Below are 18285 nucleotides of genomic sequence, written 5' to 3' on the forward strand. Positions count from 1 at the left end.
ATAGGAGTGAATAAAGACTAATTTGTTTTCACTACAAATAATTAACTGGGGAAAAAGAGCTGCAGTGTATATTCACTTTTCTTTCCACAAAGCTAGTCTTCAAATTTTATAAGCTGTCATAGTGTTTATTTTCTCCTTTGCTCCCCTTAACCATAAAGGGCAAGTAGGAAGCTGGATCTCTTGACCTATCTCTCTCTCTCTCTCTCTCTCTCTCTCTCTCTCTCTCACTCACACACACACACACACACACACACACACACACACACTCACGCACACTTACCAACTTCCAGTGTTGCACTAAGTAGTTGGGCCTATCATGGTTGTCCCTGATAAGAATTAAGAAAGAAAATAAGAATTATTTTCTTGTATTAATCACAAAATGTAATAACCATTTCCATAATACTTACATTGTAGAAGTATCATAAGTGATCTACAGATGATTTAAGGTATGTTGGAGAATATGTGCAGGTTATATACAACTATTGTACTACTTTTCATAGTAACTGGAGTATTCTTAGATTGGGCTCCAAAAATCCAATCCTCCTCAGATACTGAGGGAAAATGTTGCACAAAATGTAGAGATGGAAGTGAGGAAAACTAGGTAAAGAGTTCTCTTGGATCAGTGGTCTCACCTTTTCTTTAAAAAGTGAGATCACTCACACCTGACACGCTTAACTCATCAGCATGTGACAGAGCTGAAAGTCTAGCTCTTATAATTGAATTTAAACAACTATAAACAATCCTCCGATTAAGTTTAATCTCACCAGAAGTGTTTCTCATGGAGAATATTAGGACCACAATTTTAGAAAGTGTATCAGTCAGCTTTCATGACTGTCACCAAACGCATGACAAACACAAAGGGGGAAAGGTTTACTTTGGCTCGTGACTTCATTCTAAGGTCAGATAACAAAACCATCATGGTGGAGGGCTTGGTTGAGCAAAACTGATAACTTCATAGTAGCCAGGAAACAATAAGATCAAGAGACAGAGAAAAAGATCACCCTCAGAGGTGTGCCCAAGATGATCTACTTCCTCTACCTAGGCCCCACCTCCTGGCCGCGCATTCTCTAACGTCCCTGCGCATCCGGCCACATCTGTTCACCAGAGACTCTCCATGCTCCAGTGTTCCCATCCTATCTGCAGGCCTACATATTTCGTTGCCAGCTGCAAGTCCCCTCATCCGTGTTCTCAGTGTTCAGTTTCTGCTTGCCTAATGCCTGCAGACCAATTCTGGTCCAACCAACCAGCGACCTTCTCCAGTACCTGGTGAATTACAGCTGCACGTTTTCAAATGAGGTTCAAAGCCCACCTATACAATGTCCTTGCCCTTTTAGAAGTGCTTATTTAACCCCAGGTTTTAGAGATTTTGTTTTCCCAGTATCTTTCTGCAAGTAATTTCAGTCTGATCCCTTTGTAGCAATGGAAAACATTCTGTATGATTTCCAATCCTTTTAATTTGCTGAAATTTGTTTTATGACCCAGGATGTGGTTGTTCTTGGTGTATGTTATTTGAGAATTTGGAACAAATTTGTATTCTGCTGTTGTCAGGAAGAGTTAACTGAATATCAGTTACATACTGTTTTAATTTTAGGAACCAATTAACATTTCGTATTGGTTAATAGTGTTTTGAGGTTCTTCTACATCTTTGCTAATTTTCTGACCAGTTCTTCCATCAGTGAATGGAAGGGATGCTGAGTCTCTAACTGTAATTGTGGATTTATTTATTTTTTCAATTTTAAACAAAAAAGCACGCTCCCTTTGAGTATCTAGAACACCATATAGATTTTTCTCACATTTCCACAGTTACTCTTTTAATTATATTAACCCTTCTTTGTTTCAATATGTGTGTGTAGTTTCTATCTCTTGATCTAAACTATGGGCATATATTCTGATATCATCCAGAATTTGTAATAATCAGATTTTTATTTGATATTTAGACAGATGACATCTAAAGTCTATAGAAAAAATTATAGAAATACATTTTAAAATTACATTAATCCATCCAGATTTTATATATTTAATGAAGGTTAAATTCATTGTATCTTTAAGTCCGTAAACAGACTCATTATCAATATCTGAAAGTCAATTATTTAGTTAAGATGTACAGGAAATGTTACTAGGAATAGTAATAGCTTGATTCACAGAAATTTTAGAAAATTTTTTTTCTTTTTTTGCTTATGCAATCATAAACTAGCTATACACTGAAAATAGACTTTTTCTAGTTATAACTTTTTATGGAACGTCTACCAGTGAGGAATTTGCCTATGGCAGCAGGTGTTTTATAGTTGACTTCTCTTAGGCAGAACTGAATTCCAGGAACTAATGAACATATTCTACATGACTTACTCATAGCGTCATGATTCATCAATAACACAGGCAAATCTCTGAGGAAAAAAAAAATTGAGTTGGTCCTATTGTAAGGAAAAAGATTCCCTGAAGACAAAGAGATGAAGGCTGCTGCTCTGCCTTCTAAGGATAAGTAGGATCACCTCAGGAAAAAAATCTTTCTGGGGTCGACAGTGCAAAGTACTATGGTGGAAATGACCTGAGCCTGAGGAATGCTTAGAGCAGAGAATTCAGAGGTAACCTAAAGGCAGAATCTCGGGCCACCCACTTGGGACCTCTTCTCACTCATTCTTGGACAGAAGCTTTATTTCTCTCACTAAATATATTCTGCTTATAAAAATAAAAAATAGAGAATGTAGAATCGCATCTTCCTTGGTAGAAATTTAAGTTTTAAATTCAAGTTATAAGAGGTCAAAGACTAGAAGATAAAACTCTGGAGAAACCAAATAGCAACACTGCAGACACCAATAAACATTCACACTTAAGTACTCCTCTTCTTACATTGGCCGGGAGACAAGACACCCAAAACTCAGTGGTTTAGGCAGGTAAAAGTTTATTTCTCTATTCCCTCCTTCCCTCAAAAAAACTCATAACACTATTCTCAATGGTCAGCCATTCAGTCATCCACCTACTCTTGGAAAGCCAAGGATAGCTCCTGTTTATTAGTCAGTTCAGCCACTCCCTGCTGCCCTCCAAAAGCTGTCGTCAATATGGCAGAAGTTGGCTTACCAAAACTGGTCATCATTTTGTTCCTCATCAACAGAAAAGAAAAAGTGAAGAACAAGCAACTTCCTTTTGAAAAAAGGTACCCAGAAATTTGCATGCACTGTATTAGGAAGTTACTCAAGAAAAAGTCTAGCTGGGCAGCCCTGCTCATATTTAAAATGATGCAAGTGGTTCTCTACTTAACACAGAGGTTAATGTAGGAGAATAATTTTGAGTTTCTGCTATAGCCACAATTTAATTTTAAAAAGTCTCACTGTTCCAGCTTTCACCTGCTATGTGTTTCAAATTTCACCCAAGTTTTTTCCAGAACCATTGATGGCTACTCCAATCTATACTTAGCAGAGCAAAGGGAAGGTATTTAACACTTCTCAGAAATAGATTCCAATAAAAGACAGTTGAAAGTAGCTGTAAATCCAGCTCCTTGTCCTTACACATTACACTCTGGAGTGTAAATTCAACAGCTTCACTAATTCCCCTTGGGATTAGATGTTGGTCGTTATTACTGCTTTGATAACATATCTTTTTGAGCTGTTTTTCCTTCCCTATCTCCTGCTTCTTTTCTCCTGGTGTTTCCTGCCCATCAAAAACAAACTGCTGACACCTCAATTCTTGTCTCAAGATCTAATGCTAAGGACACTTAAACTAGGATTACAGGAGAGAATCATAGGCTCTAGGAGAAAGACTGAAACATCTTTTGAAATATTTAGGAAGAACTAGGAATAGAAATATAGAAAACAAAGGAAGTGAGCAAACAAATATCACTTAAAGCAGCATTAAGGACCTGAGGAGAGGAGAGAAGAAGAGGGGAGGGGAGGGGAGGGGAGGGGAGGGGAGGGGAGGGGAGGGGAGAAGAGGGGAGGGGAGAGGAGAGGAGAGGAGAGGAGAGGAGAGGAGAGGAGAGGAGAGGAGAGGAGAAGAGGAAAGAGGAAAGGAGAGGAGAAGGGGAGGAGAGGGGAGAGGATGGGAGGAAAGGCAAGGCAAGGCAAGGCAAAGAAGCCAACTAACCAGCCTTTCTGGTAAATCTCACAAGCCACATGGGTTCCAGGAAGAGAAAAGTCAGTGCCTCCCGTGAGCCGACCAGTGCATAGGCTGAGAATCAAACTCCCTCTTGTAAGCAGCTGGCTGGTTTGGAGGACAGGCTGAGTTGACAGCAACTAAGATACATAAAGCAACTAAATGCGGGTATTGTTTGGTTGATTCTGCAGGCCTGAGGCCAGCAGTCTGAGCATCTTTTGAGAGGATGACAGTATGCAATATAATAAATACAGGGGATTTCCTTCTAATCTTGCCTTTGAAATCCAATATTGTTGTCACTGCTTTGTTGTGATCTAATTAATTGTTTTGCTTTATTCAATATTGTTTTGATTGGTTTTATTGTTTTGTTTTTTATTTGATTTTCCCATATCTGATGGAAACTACTGGAGTATAAGCAGGGGCAGGGAAGACTGGCCTCTCCCGTCTGAGCTGGTTAACCACTGGGAATCTTCACCACGTTACTGTGTGTCATGCAGTTGGGGCCAGTTAGGGATAGCTTTAGAGAAAACTCAGCCTTGGCTGTTGGATTGTGCACAGGGGCAGGACTCGGTCCAAGAAATTTTCATCAATCTACTCTGTGCTAGGAGTGGCTGAATGAAGCCAGCTGCAGTTCTGGTTCTGGGTTTATCCTGCCCAACTCCAAAATGGTGCCTGACCAATTGCTCACTCCTACAGGAGGATCATGTCCCCCACATTCACCACTAGCCAGTGCAGTTCTCTGGTCCACTGCTCACCTCTGTGATGCAGATTGGGGAAAGTAAGAATCCTTAGCCATCATGCTTCAGAGTAATTATAACCAATACAGGAATTGCCAGGGCACCATTATCCACATATCTGGAAGAAACCAGAAACATGACAAGAGGAAAAAACAAAAGACAGTCTCCAGCCTCCAGTTCAAGCAGTACTAGCCCAGGAGAGATAAGCACATACGAGATCAGGAGTTGCATACCTGCAATTTCTGAAGCAACAGCATTTGACATAAAAAAAAACTTTTTGAAATTGCAAAAGAACTTAAAACAGAAATATTAATACAAGTAAAGAAAGATATAAGAGAGGCTGGGGATTTAGCTCAGCAGCATAAGCACCTGCCTTGCAAGTGTGCGGTCATGAGTTCAACCCCTGGTACCAGTAAAAATGAAAAAGACAAAAAAAAAAAAAAAAGAAAGATATAAGAAAAATAATAAAAAATGCTAGACACCTCTCAAGAAGACACAGATGGAAGAATACAGGAACATAGAAAAAGGAGGGAAACCTTTGATGAAGAATATAAAAAAAATTAAAATACATGAAACAGATTCAAAGAGATTACCAGGAAATTTAAAACTCCATTGAAACCTGGCAAAACTGCTTGAAAGAAACTAAAGATAGACTATCAAACCTTAAAGACAGGTTTGCAACTTGTGATCATGAAAGGACTGATCTCTTAAAAATAACCAGGAATATGGAATTAACAATACAAGGGCTGGAAGATGACAAGAGGATCTATAATTTAAGAATAAAAAATGCGAGTGAAAAAGCAGGGGTAAACACAAATGAAATACAAAGGCTATTTACAGAAATAATTAAAGAAAATTTCCCAAGCATAGGAAAAGGAAATGATAATCAGATATATGAGGCATACAGAACTCCAGCCAGCTATAATCAAAATAGATCTACATTCAGACATATAATAATCAAAATCTCAGAAATTCATCACAAGAACAGAATATTAAAAGCTGTCAGAGAAAAGAAACAGATCATCTATAAAGGAAAACCCATCAGAATCATGACAGACTTCTCGACACAAACCATCAAATCAAGAAGAGCTTGGAGTGAAGTATTCCAAGCCCTGAAAGAAAATAATCTCCAACCCAGATTGATGTACCCTGAAAATCTGTCTTTAGAAATTAATGGAGAATCAAGATGCTTCCATGGCAAAGAAGTGCTGGGGGAGTTTGTGACCACTAGTCCAACTCTACAAAAAATACTGAAGAACATTCTAGAGAGAAAAAAACACCAGGATTTCATGAACAATGACAGAGAGGCCTCAATGAATAAGAATGAAGGAGACAGTGGAATGAAGGAGAAAAGTAAACAACCAATGGCAGAAAAATAGCATAGCAGAAATGAGGCAGAGAATGTTGGCTATAATCGCTAACATAGATGGCCTTGATACAATAACAAAAAGAAACACAGGCAGAGTAGATCAGGAGATAGGGTCCAATGAGATGCTCTGAACCAGAAATATAATTAACCTGAAAGAGGATTTATGGACTGAAAGTCAAATATGAGAAAACAATGCTCTATGTGACAGGGAACCAGAGAGAAATAGGGGCAACTCATCCAGCACCTGCAGATAGGTTGGAAAGACAAGGTAATTTTGTGCAGAAGAGAATTACTTAGCTATAATGAAGGAAAACCTTGAGGCTTTTGTAAGTAAAAGAATACAATTTAAGATCAAGCCCAGGGGTAAAAAGGTTCAGAACCACTTAGGTAAATAGCAGGTTGACCCCTAATCTAAAAACTAAAGGAGTTAGTTTGGCACCCAAAATCTACAATGCACCCTGTGAAAGTGAAAGAGAAGGAATTGTCCAAAAAAGTAAGGCAGAGAATATTGTTAATAGTGTATCAAGATTTAAAACCCACATTATTCTCACTGCTCTGTTTAATTTGATAACTAATATGGATTAAGAATTGGTGGTCAACTTAGTGCCAGCTGTATTACATCAGCATGGCACTGAGCGTAAATGCTCCACCTGAGGAAATTTGCCAGCATCAATAGAAAGGTGGAGAAGGAAAAGGGAGGCATTAAAACGTTAAGGCATTATTGTATTATCGTGTTGAGGTGTTGAGGCATTGTGGGTTCTCCTATGAATGGCTGTTTGAGCCATTGCTTCTCCTGGAGAAGCTTTGGTCCTCACATTGAGCATTGCTTCCTGGCTCTGGAGGGAAGACATGTGCCACTTGGGTCTCTAAGATGAACTCGTCACACCGGCTTCCTGGCATGTTCCCAACTGTGCTTGTCATTGGAGGAGCTCAGGGCTTCCGTGTCACTGAAGATAGCTGTGGTGCCTTTCAGAGCAACCCTGGTCTTTGTTGTGAGTGTGACTTCACAGCTCCAGCATAGAACCCTCATCACACCAGCACACTTCCTTCACCCTGCTGGCATGGACATTCTGGCTTCCACTGCTGACCTTTGGGCCTTCCTGGCACGGATCTGTAAAAGAAACTGGAATGAGTCCTTCTTGTGGGCTCTGAACCTCCATTCGGACTTGTGGGAGGCATTGTCATGAGCTCTGGGATTTCATCTGGACACATGTGGGACATTACTGTGGGATTTAGGGCCTTGACTAAATATTCTATGTTTCTGGTGTTGCAGATAGATTTCCTGCATTTTCTTGTATTAACTCCCAGTGATCATTATAAAAATAATGTTATAAACTCCATGTCCTGATTCTAATTGTTCTCCACACAACCCCTAACTACAACAGTGATATTCTGTTCCAGTTTGTCTACTTGTACTAGATTTGAGGACCCAGACAGCTGTCCCCAAAATAGCAGGATATACTACGGTAACCATCCTTAATTTTCTATTAACTTAATCTGAAGCCCTGTCTTATTATGACTGATATTATTTGAATCTAGTTTTTTAGATGGCTGTTTGTTCTTGACTGATTTTATTCAAATCTGTTATAATTGATAGTATCAGGTCGGAGAGTATAGGCAACTACTCTGAAGATGACAAGACTCTCTAGGACACCCACTCTGCTTTTGAAATCTTACAATGTCTACAATGTTTCATTTTACTAATATTGTTATGTACTGTTATGTTCAATTATACTATGCCTGATGGCATAGACAATTCCACTGAGGAGAAGAGATATCATAATAACCATCATAGATCACCTTGTATTGTGGTTTTATATGACTTTTGTTTCATGTTTATCTAGGAATTTGTTTTGTTTTGTCTTGCTTTGTTTTATTTTTCCCTCTAACACGGAAAGGATAGCTATGCATATAGAGACTCTATAGAACTTCTGAACAGTTTAGGAGAACTGATAATATAATGCATGATGAAGTGAACAAATATTTTGAAGAAAAAAGACATTACAGTACCCAGTGCTGATTCCATAGCGTCATTATGTGAAATCCAGCAATGCTATTATTCTTTGTTCAGAGTGATTTTAGCCTGTTTTGTTTTGCTTAATTTCAACATACATGAAGGTATGGACAGCTATTTTGAAGAGAATGAGAGACTATGACAGCCATTGTTGACTTCTTTATTGTCTGGTCTTGAAGACCTAAAATGCCTTCATCATCCTGTTCTGATCAGTTTTATTCTATGTTGTTTTGTATGAATTTGTCTTCTCTCATTTGCCTTTTTCTCTTGAAAATAAAAAAAAAGCTGATTCTTTGAAAGAATAGATATTTTATCTATTTTATCTATTCTGATAAACCTCTAACAACCAGCTGATTTAGAGAAAAACTTGCTGAGATGATACTCACTGAAGTAAAAAAATAAGTTAATGCCTGTATTGTTTATTTGACTTTGCAGGCTTAAAGCTGGTAGCTTGACTGTCTATTTAGAAGATAACAATATGCAATATAGCAACTATGGGAGATTTCCTTCTGAGGATGCTAGCCATTGTTAATTCTCTATTGTCTCATTTTAAAGTCCTGTATCATTTTCATTATTTTGTTTCTTTGGATTTGGGGCTTGACTTGTTCTTTTTCTATTGCAAGTTTGAAGTGCAGACTTAGGATGTTTATTTATGCTCATTCTGTTTTATGGATGTGAGCCTTATGTTGTTTCTCTTTTCATCATCTTGCAGCTGTTGAACTGTCATTTCCTGAGTACTTGTTATTTTTAAGAGATCTTTTATTTCATGATCACTAGCTGCAATCCTAAGGTCTGAGGATCTGTCTTCAATTTCATTCATGTGGTTTTGCCAACTTTCAATGGAATTTTTGATTTCCTGGCTATCTCCTTGAATCTGTTTCAGGTGTTCTAATTATTTTGTATTGTTCATTCAAAGTTTCCCTCACTTTCCTATGTTCCTCTATTTTTTGTATATGTCTTCTTTTGATATACTCACCAATTCTTTCATTATGTTTATGATTTATGTTCTTACCTGAGAGATTTTTTCTGATCTGATTTCTTTTGTAGCCTCCTAGAGTTGTTTCTTTACCACCATTGCTATCATTTCTGAAATTTCAGGTGTATGATTTCAAATTTAATCCAGTCTATTTCTCCTGGACATGATTTGGATGAGCTGGAAGTTTGAGATGGCATTTTGTTCTTTCATTTTGGTATTGTCCTGTGTCCCTCTGAATCAGCTGGATGTCAAGTCCTAGTTCTTTACTATGCTAGTGGCCTGTCCAGCTGCAAGCCTCATGAGGGTTACTGATGGTTGCAAGTCTCTGGCCACAGATTCCTGGTTCCTGTGGGCTACAGAGATGGTTCCTGGGCATGCACACAAGTCACTGGGTGCAGTTGACCAGTCCCCGAGAACCTCACCTATGGTTCCTGGGTGTGAGTGGGTCACTGAGTGCAATTTCCAAATGCCCAAGGAACACACCAAGGATTCTTGGATGACTATGGGTCACTGGGAACAAATTCTCAGCCACCCCCCCCCCAGGCCTCACCAAGGGTTCACAGATGATTGCAAGTCATAGATGATTGGATACAGACTCTCAAGTCCCTTGGGCCTGGCTGTGGGATGCTTGGAGCAGACTCCCATTTCCCCCAGGCCTCACTGAGAATTCCTAGATGACTGCAGTTCATTGGGTATCCCAGTTTACATTGCTTAAAGCCAGTTGAAGGGACAAAGAAATGGCCTACCCACATATCAATATGGCCTCTGCACATATCAATATATGGAGATAGGGCCAAGTTTATCCAAAATGGAGATAACTGCTCTTCTTTCAAGTAGAGTCCTCCCAGTGGTCCCCACAGTCAAAGATAAAGTACCTCAATGTGTTTGTAATAGTTTTAGTAGTGTCCACATCAAACGTGTTCCATTGGTCTTCAGATCTGGTTTTGTTTTATTATGTTTTGTTTTGTTCTGCTCTGTTCTTTTTTGTTTCTTTCTTTTTTTTCAGTATCATGTTGATTTTATCACAGTACTTTTGTAGTATAATTTCAAAACAGTGATTGTGATGCCTCCTGCCTTGCTTTTGTTTCCCAGGATTGTTTTTGCTATTCGAGTTCTGTTCCGCTTTGAAATGAATTTTAGGAGTGTTTTCTCCAGTTCTGTGAAGTATGTTACTGGTATTTTGATTGGGAATGCATTAAATCAGTATAATAGTTTTGGGAGAATGGCCATTTTCACAGTGTTGGTTCTTCCTATCCATGAGCAAGGGATATCTTTTCATTTTCTAATAGCCTCTTCAATCTCCTTTTTCAGAGTAATGTAATTTTCAATGTATACATCTTTTACTTCTTTCAGTAGATTGATTCCTAAGTAATTTTTTTTGGATTTTTATTGTGAAAGGCACTGTTTACCTATTTTCTAACTCAGTGAATTTGTTTTTTGTGTACAAGAATGTTGTTGATTTTTGAATGTTGATTTTGCATCCAGCTATAGTACTAAATTTGCTTGTTAAATATAAAAGTCTTTTGGTGGAATTTTTGGGTTCGTCTATGTAAAGTATCATGTCATCTGCAAGTAATAATAATTTAACTTCTTCCTTTTCTATCCTTATATCTTTTATCTCTCTGTTGTCTAATTGTTCTAATGTTTGCAGAACTATATTGAATATGAGAGGTGATAATAGACATCCTTATCTTGTTCCTGATTTTAGAGAGAAAGCTTTCAATTTTTGTGCATTTAGTATGACTTTGGCTGTGGTTAGTCATGGATGGCTTTTATGAGATTGAAGTATAGACCATCTATTCTGATTTTCTGTAGGTTTTTTTTTTATCATGAATGAGTGCTGAACATTATCAAAAGATTTTTCTGCATCTATGATTGTGTGGTTTTTGTCTTTGGTTCTATTGATATGATGTATTACATTTTTGATTTGCATATGTTGAAACATCCCTGAATTCTTGGGGTGCATACCATTTGGTCATGATTTGCTGCATTCTGTTGGCCAGTATCTTATTGAGAATTTTTGCATCTATGTTCATTAAAATATTACCCAGTATGTCTTTTTGGTTGGGTGTTTCTCTGGTTTGGTATCAGGGTAATACTTGCCTTCAGAAATGAGCTAGGAAGTATTATTTTCATTTCAACTTCATTAAAGATTTTGAGGAGTACTGGCATTAAATATTCTCTAAATTTCTTGTATAATTCAGCAGTGAATTCATCAGGACATGAGATTTTCCTTGTTGATAAGTTTTAATTACATTTTCAATCTCAGTAACTGATATTGGTTTATTGAGAATTTTTATATATTCTTGAATGAATTTTGGCAATTCATTCATATTTAGGAATCTGTCCATTTCCTCTGTGTTTTCTATACTATGAGAGTAAAAATGTTTGAAATAGCTAATGATGACATTCTGAATTTTCACAGGATCTGTAGTGATTTCACCTTTTTCATTCCTCAATGCATGAATTTGAGTCCCTGTTACCCCAATTGACATGATTTGAAATTTTGTTGTAGTTTTTTCTTCTTTTTCTTTCTTTTTATCTTTGAATAAAATGAATTTCAAAAAAATTAATTTGAGTTTTTTCCTTCCTTTTCTGACAGGATTGGATAAGGATTTATCAATTTTATTCATTGTTTCTAAGAACCAACTTTTAAATTCATTAATTCTTTGTATTGGTTTTTTTGGTCTCCATTGCATTGATTTCTGTTCTGATATGTATAATTTCCTTCTTTGTATGAGTTTTGGGTTTGTCTTCCTCTTCTTTTTCTAGAAACTTGAAGTATAATATTAGGTTGTTTATTTGTACTTATTTTGCTTTCCTGATATGAGAATTCCACGCAATAAATTTTCCTCAGGATTGCCCTCACTGTGTTCTGTAAATTTTAGTATGTTGCTGCATTCTCATTTAGTTGTATATATTGTTTAAATTCTTCCTTTACTTCATCTGTGACCCACTGGTTGTTTTTGAGTGTGTTATTTAATTTCCATGTGGTTATGGAGTTTGGGCAGTTTCTTTTGCCATTAGTTTACAATATCATTGACTATGGTCAGATAATGTGCATGAGATAATTATGATTTTTTTACATTTACTTAAGTATGTACTGTGGGCTAGTATATGGTCTATTTCAGAGAATATCTCATGCGCAGCTGAGAAGAATGTATATTCTGATTATGTTGGGTGGAACACTATGAAAACATCTACAAACATCCATTTGTTCACAGATGGGGTTCATTTCAGATATTTCTCTGTTACTACTTTTTGTCTAGTTGATATATCTCTGTGACAATGGAGTATTAAGGTATCTTGTTATAATTTTATGCTTATTTGCTTTTTCATGTCTATATAATTTCTTATATAGTTGGGTGCTCCCATATTTGATGCATACACATTTATGATTGTTATCTCTTCCTTTTGAAATTTTCCCCTAAATTGTATGTAGTGAACTTCTCTCTTTTTATCCTTCTTGTTTTAAAGTTCACATTGTCTTCAAATAGAATAGCTACCCTTATTCTTTTCTGGGTTCCTAGGTCATGAAAGATTGGTTTTCATTTTTTGACTTTGTCTATGAATTTCTTTTTGAGTTAAATGTGTTTGTTGTATATAGATATTGTTGATTCTTGTTTCTTGATACATTCTGTAAGTTTGTTTCTTTTGGTTGGTTATTTGAGGCTATTTACATTGATGGTTATAACTGATATATATTGGCTTATTTTTCTCATGGTATTTTCCTATTGTTGATTACCTGTCGATGTCCGCTCCCGGCCGGCAGGAAGGACACACGACAAAGTCTGGCAGTGGACAACCTTTTATTTTTCTTCTCCGTACAGCCTGCCCTGGGATCGCTCCCAGCCGAAGCCTCCTTTGGTCCGCTCCCCGCGGCTCCTTCTGGGCTTCTACTTCCGGGCTTCTTCTTCCCCCCCAGGGGTGGCACCAGTATATATACGGATACAGTGTCCAATCATGTTAAAGTGAGCAAGGCAAGCTGATTGGCTAACATCATCAGTTGCCAGGCAGACTATATTGTTGAGCGGGTTGCTTACGCGGTAAGCAGGAAACTAACGTGCTCGATGGGAGGGGTAATCTACCTCAGGCTTTACTCTTTACTACAGGCCTCACGTCCGCCAAGTGAGGCGACCGGGCTCGGGGCTGCGGCTCCCAACATCTCCCCCTTTTTTATTTTTTATGAATGTGCGCATCGTAGCCCTTTCTGGACTGGGTGCAGAGGCTTATGCCCTATGCGTAGGCCCACCGTAGGTCCTTGGCTTAGACCCTGGTCGGCCGTCCCATGGTCTGCCAAGGCCCTGAGGCCCTCGTCCTTTTTCTAGGGCCAGGCACAAACTGGACGGAACCTGGATGCACACAAGCTTGCACTCATTTCCTCTCCGTAAAGAAATCCCCTCGGAGAGAAATTTAGACCTGGGCAGCATCTAACAGTCCAGCGGCTTACGTGCAGGATGGGGTAGGGCCTGGCTTAGGTTGAGTCGCACCGGGGGAGTACGCTCTTACCCGTCATTGACTCTCCTACCCAGCTATGTCATAATTTTTTAGAGGAGGAGTGTGGGAAGCTCACCGTCCCTAGACTCGGTCGTAGGCTAGGCGAGCGAGCCATGCATATGCCTGAGGATCTTCTTGTCCATTTCGGGCTACCGCTATTTTTATTCATCTTGTTGGTTGGTCTGTGATGGATCTCCGGTAGGGCAGGTCTGATCTTCAGTCGAGGGCTTTGTCGCCCGTGTCAGTCTCTCCGGTACCCACAGTGGTTCTCGTCCCGATTCCTGTGGGAAAACACAAACCGCGCCTCGGTTCCAGCTGACCACTGGATCCGGGCCCATCCATTGTCCTGTCAGGACATCTTTCCACTTCACCCACCCTTTATGGTTGGGGGAAGGGTTGCAGTGCTCCACGGCTGGGGAGCAATTATCATTATTTAAATTTAAAAAATTGTGTGTGAATAGTGCCATGGATAATCGTGCCTTTGGGGCCAGGCCTTGGCCTACTCCCCCTTTTTGTTTTTGTAAAATTTCTTTGAGGCTTCTATGAGCCCTCTCAATGATTCCTTGACCTTGGGGATTGTATGGGATACCATGTTTTAATTGAACCTCCATCATTTTGCAGAACTCATTGAAGGCTTTGCCTATATAGGCTGGTCCATTATCAGTTTTTAATATTTTTGGTTTGCCCCATGCGGCCCAAGCCGCCAGGCAATGATTGATCACATTAGACACTTTTTCACCTGTTTCTGCTGTTGCAAATATGACGTGAGAACAGGTGTCTGTGGAAACATGAACATATTTAAGAGTCCCAAACTCCTGTATATGTGTGATGTCCATCTGCCAAACATCACCAGGGATCAAACCTCGAGGGTTTACTCCCATCGGTATGGCAGGTTTGTATGTGGCACAGGAGTCACATAGTCGCACGATATCTCGTGCATCTGCTCTGGAAACATGGAAATGGTTTGCTAGTGTCCTGGCATTGACATGAAACTTATCATGGAAGGCACGGGCTCGCTCGATTGGTGTTAGTAAGGTAAAAATCCATAACGGGCGAGTGGCAGTATCAGCAGCCGCATTCCCCTGTGCCATAGGCCCTGGCAGGGATGTATGTGCTCTTATGTGGGTGGTGAAGACCTTATGGTGTCTGTTCTGAAGCAATGTCTGGATAGACAGGAACAGCCCAGCCACTGTGGAAGTGGATCTAATTAAACCGGCAGTCTCAAGCACTTGCATAGCATTGACCACATACCTAGAATCGGAGACAATATTAATGGCTTCTGAGAACCGTTCAAGAATCATTTTAACGATCTGCAGTTCCACCACCTGAGGCTGATCAGGTTCAAATTGTATGGTAACCGGGGGCTTGCCTAGGATCACATAGGCGCCTATCCCCGTCTTGGAGCCATCTGTATATATTGTAGTTGCTGGGACTAATGGCTCAGAGGCAGTAACCTTTGGAAAAATTATAGGGTGCTGAGTGACAAATGACAAGATAGGGTCTTTAGGGTATTGATTGTTTATATCCCCATGGAAAACACATCTCAGAATGGCCCATGTATCTATGCAGGCAGCCAGGGTCTTGATCTGGCTGGCGGTATAGGGTACTCGGATGGCTTGTGGTCCTGAGCCAAAATGTTGGACAGCTCTATCATGCGCTTCAAGGGCCAATGAAGTGACTGCCTCCGGGTAATGCTCTATGACTTTTGCAGGTGAGACCTTAGGGTGTATCCACAGTAATGGTCCTTTCTGCCAAATCACCGCTGTGGGCTGTAGACTAGTCTGTAGCAAACAGACATCAAAGGGTCGCCCTGGTTCAATTCTGTGTAAGGTAGCCCCACCTAAGGCATTTTCCACTCTCTGTAAGGCAGCTCTTGCCTCAGGAGTGAGCCTCCTGTGGGAGGCTATATCTGGGTCTCCCTTCAGAAGGTCGAACAGGGGTTTGAGATCTGAATTTGGTATATGTAAATATGGCCTAATCCAATTAATGTCTCCCAATAGCTTTTGCATGTCATTTAGGGTCCTAACGCCATCCGTCCTAATGGTGACCTTCTGTGGAGAGACTAGCATAGGGGAGATTTTTGCGCCTAAGTAGGTCACCATTTCTCCTCCCTGAATCTTGTCGGGGGCAACATGCAGATTAGCTTGTCTCAGGGCCTCGACCAACTGGCCGAGCATATTATTTAGCATGTCTGGGTCCCTGCCACTGAGCAAAAGGTCGTCCATGTAATGCACACATCTTATCTTGGGAAAGGATTTCCGTAGGGGGGCCAGTAGGGAATCAAGGTAAATCTGACACATAGTGGGACTGTTGGCCATACCTTGGGGCAGCGTTATCCACTCGTATCTGAGATCAGGGCTTTCTTGGTTAATGGTGGGTAAAGTAAAGGCGAACCTATGAGTGTCCTCTGGATGCAGGGGGATTGAGAAGAAACAGTCTCTAAGATCTATAACATAAACTGGCCAGGACTGAGGGATGGCTGAGAGAGCTGGCAGCCCCCTCTGGACCGCCCCCAGGGACTGCATCTGCGCGTTGACTGCCCTTAGATCATGGAGCAGCCTCCACTTGCCAGACTTTTTCTTAATTATAAAAATGGGGGTGTTCCATGGGGAGGTTGATGGCTTAATGTGTCCTAATCTAAGTTGTGTACTGACTATTTCTGACAAGGCTAATAGCTTCTCCTTAGGCAGGGGCCACTGAGGTACCCAAACCGGATCATTTGACCTCCAGGTGATTTTGATCGAAGTGGGTAGGAGAGCTTCTTCAGCAGCCCCTAAGAAAAACCCAGCCCTTGCCTACCTTTTTTGTTCTCTACTGGTATTGGGGATGTCCGACCCTGTAGGGCATTGCCCAAGCCTTTGCCGGGGGTATATCCCTGGTTCCTGAGTATATCCTTAGCCTGGGGGGAGCAGTTTGACGTAAGCGTGACATCCATCTGAGTGAGGATGTCCCTTCCCCATAGAGACACTGGCAACTGCAACACAAATGGTTGGAAATGGCCCTGATGACCCTCCTCATCGCACCAGAGCAGGGTTGAAGCACTAACCTGAGGAGCTGACACCATCCCCAGGCCCTGCAGCGTGTTATCTGCAGTGTTGGTGGGCCAGTTGGAGGGCCAATCCTTTCTAGAGATAATGGAACGGTCAGCTCCTGTGTCTAGGAGCCCTGTTATACTCTTGCTGTTGACCTTAAGTGAGAGCATGGGCCTTTTATCAAGTATTATATGGAGTCCCTCGAAGACTTCCCCTGAGGAACCGAAACCTTGACTTTCTCTAATTTTCTGCTTTGAGGGAAATCTCCTGTGGAGACTGGGGAGCAGCAAGAGCTGCGCTATCTTGTCTCCTTTATTGATTACCATAGTACCCACAAGAGATTGAACCATAATTTTAATGTGTCCTGTGTAGTCTGAGTCTATGACCCCCGGGACTACTATGAGACCCCGAAGGGCCGTGGAGGATCTCCCGATCACCAGACCCACGGAATTTTCGGGTAACGGTCCCTTAAAGGTGGTTTCAACCACTTGAACACCCATATCAGGCACTAATATAAGTCTGGAGGCGACACTGAGGTCCACACCTGCTGACCCAGGGGTGGCCCTTGTTGAAGGCTGCCATCCTGAGCTGTCCTGTCTCTGGGGCGGGGGCCCGCCTGTGAAGGGGGCCCCCTCTGGCCGTTTTTTGGCCCTCTAACATCTCGTCCACAAATACGGTTGCCCTGAGCATCAAAGACCGACCTACACTCCTCAGCTTTGTGTGATCCCCTCTTGCATCGCCCACAAACATATGGTTCTTCATTCCTAGGGCGAGGCCTAGCATCTGCATTGTTTGGGCAATGACGTTTAATGTGTCCTGGCTCCCCGCAGGCAAAACACCCTTTAGCCTTACATTCCCCTTCTAACCCGCGAGGTCCCCTCTGCTGTACAGCCGCGGCCAGGAGAGCAGCCACTCCCGAGTTGGAGAGCGGCCCCCCTATCTCTCTGCATATCCTAATCCAGGCGTTGAGGTCCTTGCTCTTATGAGGAGCTATCGCTGCCTTGCACTCCTTTGTACATTGCTCGAAAATCAGCTGCCTTACCAGCGGTCGAGCCACTCCCGGATCAGAAAATATCTTATCGGCAGCATCTTGCATTCGGGCCACAAAGTCAACAAATGGCTCTGTGGTACCCTGAATTATTTTTGAAAGACACAAGGAGGCTGTTCCGGCACCACTTACCTGCTTCCAGGCGCGGAGCCCTATGGCATTGATTTGTTCATAGACAGCGCCGAGGAATTGAGTCTGATCATCAGCGTGCCGACCTTCTCCCATAAGCATTTCCTTGTTCCACCCCCGGTTTCCCCGATTGGCGTTTCTCTCAGCCTGCTCTGCAGAGAACTCTGCGTACCAGGCTCGCCAATCCAGGTAACTGCCCGAGGGCAGACACGCCTTTGCCAGCTGAATCCAGTCCGCGGGGGTGAGGGGCCCAGAAGACAGGTTCTCCAGCATGGCAATGGTGTAAGGCGCAGTCGGCCCAAAGGTTGTAACTGCATTTTTAAGTTCTCTAATCTGCTTTATCTCAAAAGGCTCCCATGCATTGCGTCCCTGGCCCATAGCTACTTGTACAGGAAAT

Source organism: Cavia porcellus, unplaced genomic scaffold, assembly GCF_034190915.1.
Source record: "Cavia porcellus strain 051 isolate PalLab524CR breed Dunkin Hartley unplaced genomic scaffold, mCavPor4.1 scaffold_29, whole genome shotgun sequence".
Lineage (NCBI taxonomy): Eukaryota > Metazoa > Chordata > Mammalia > Rodentia > Caviidae > Cavia > Cavia porcellus.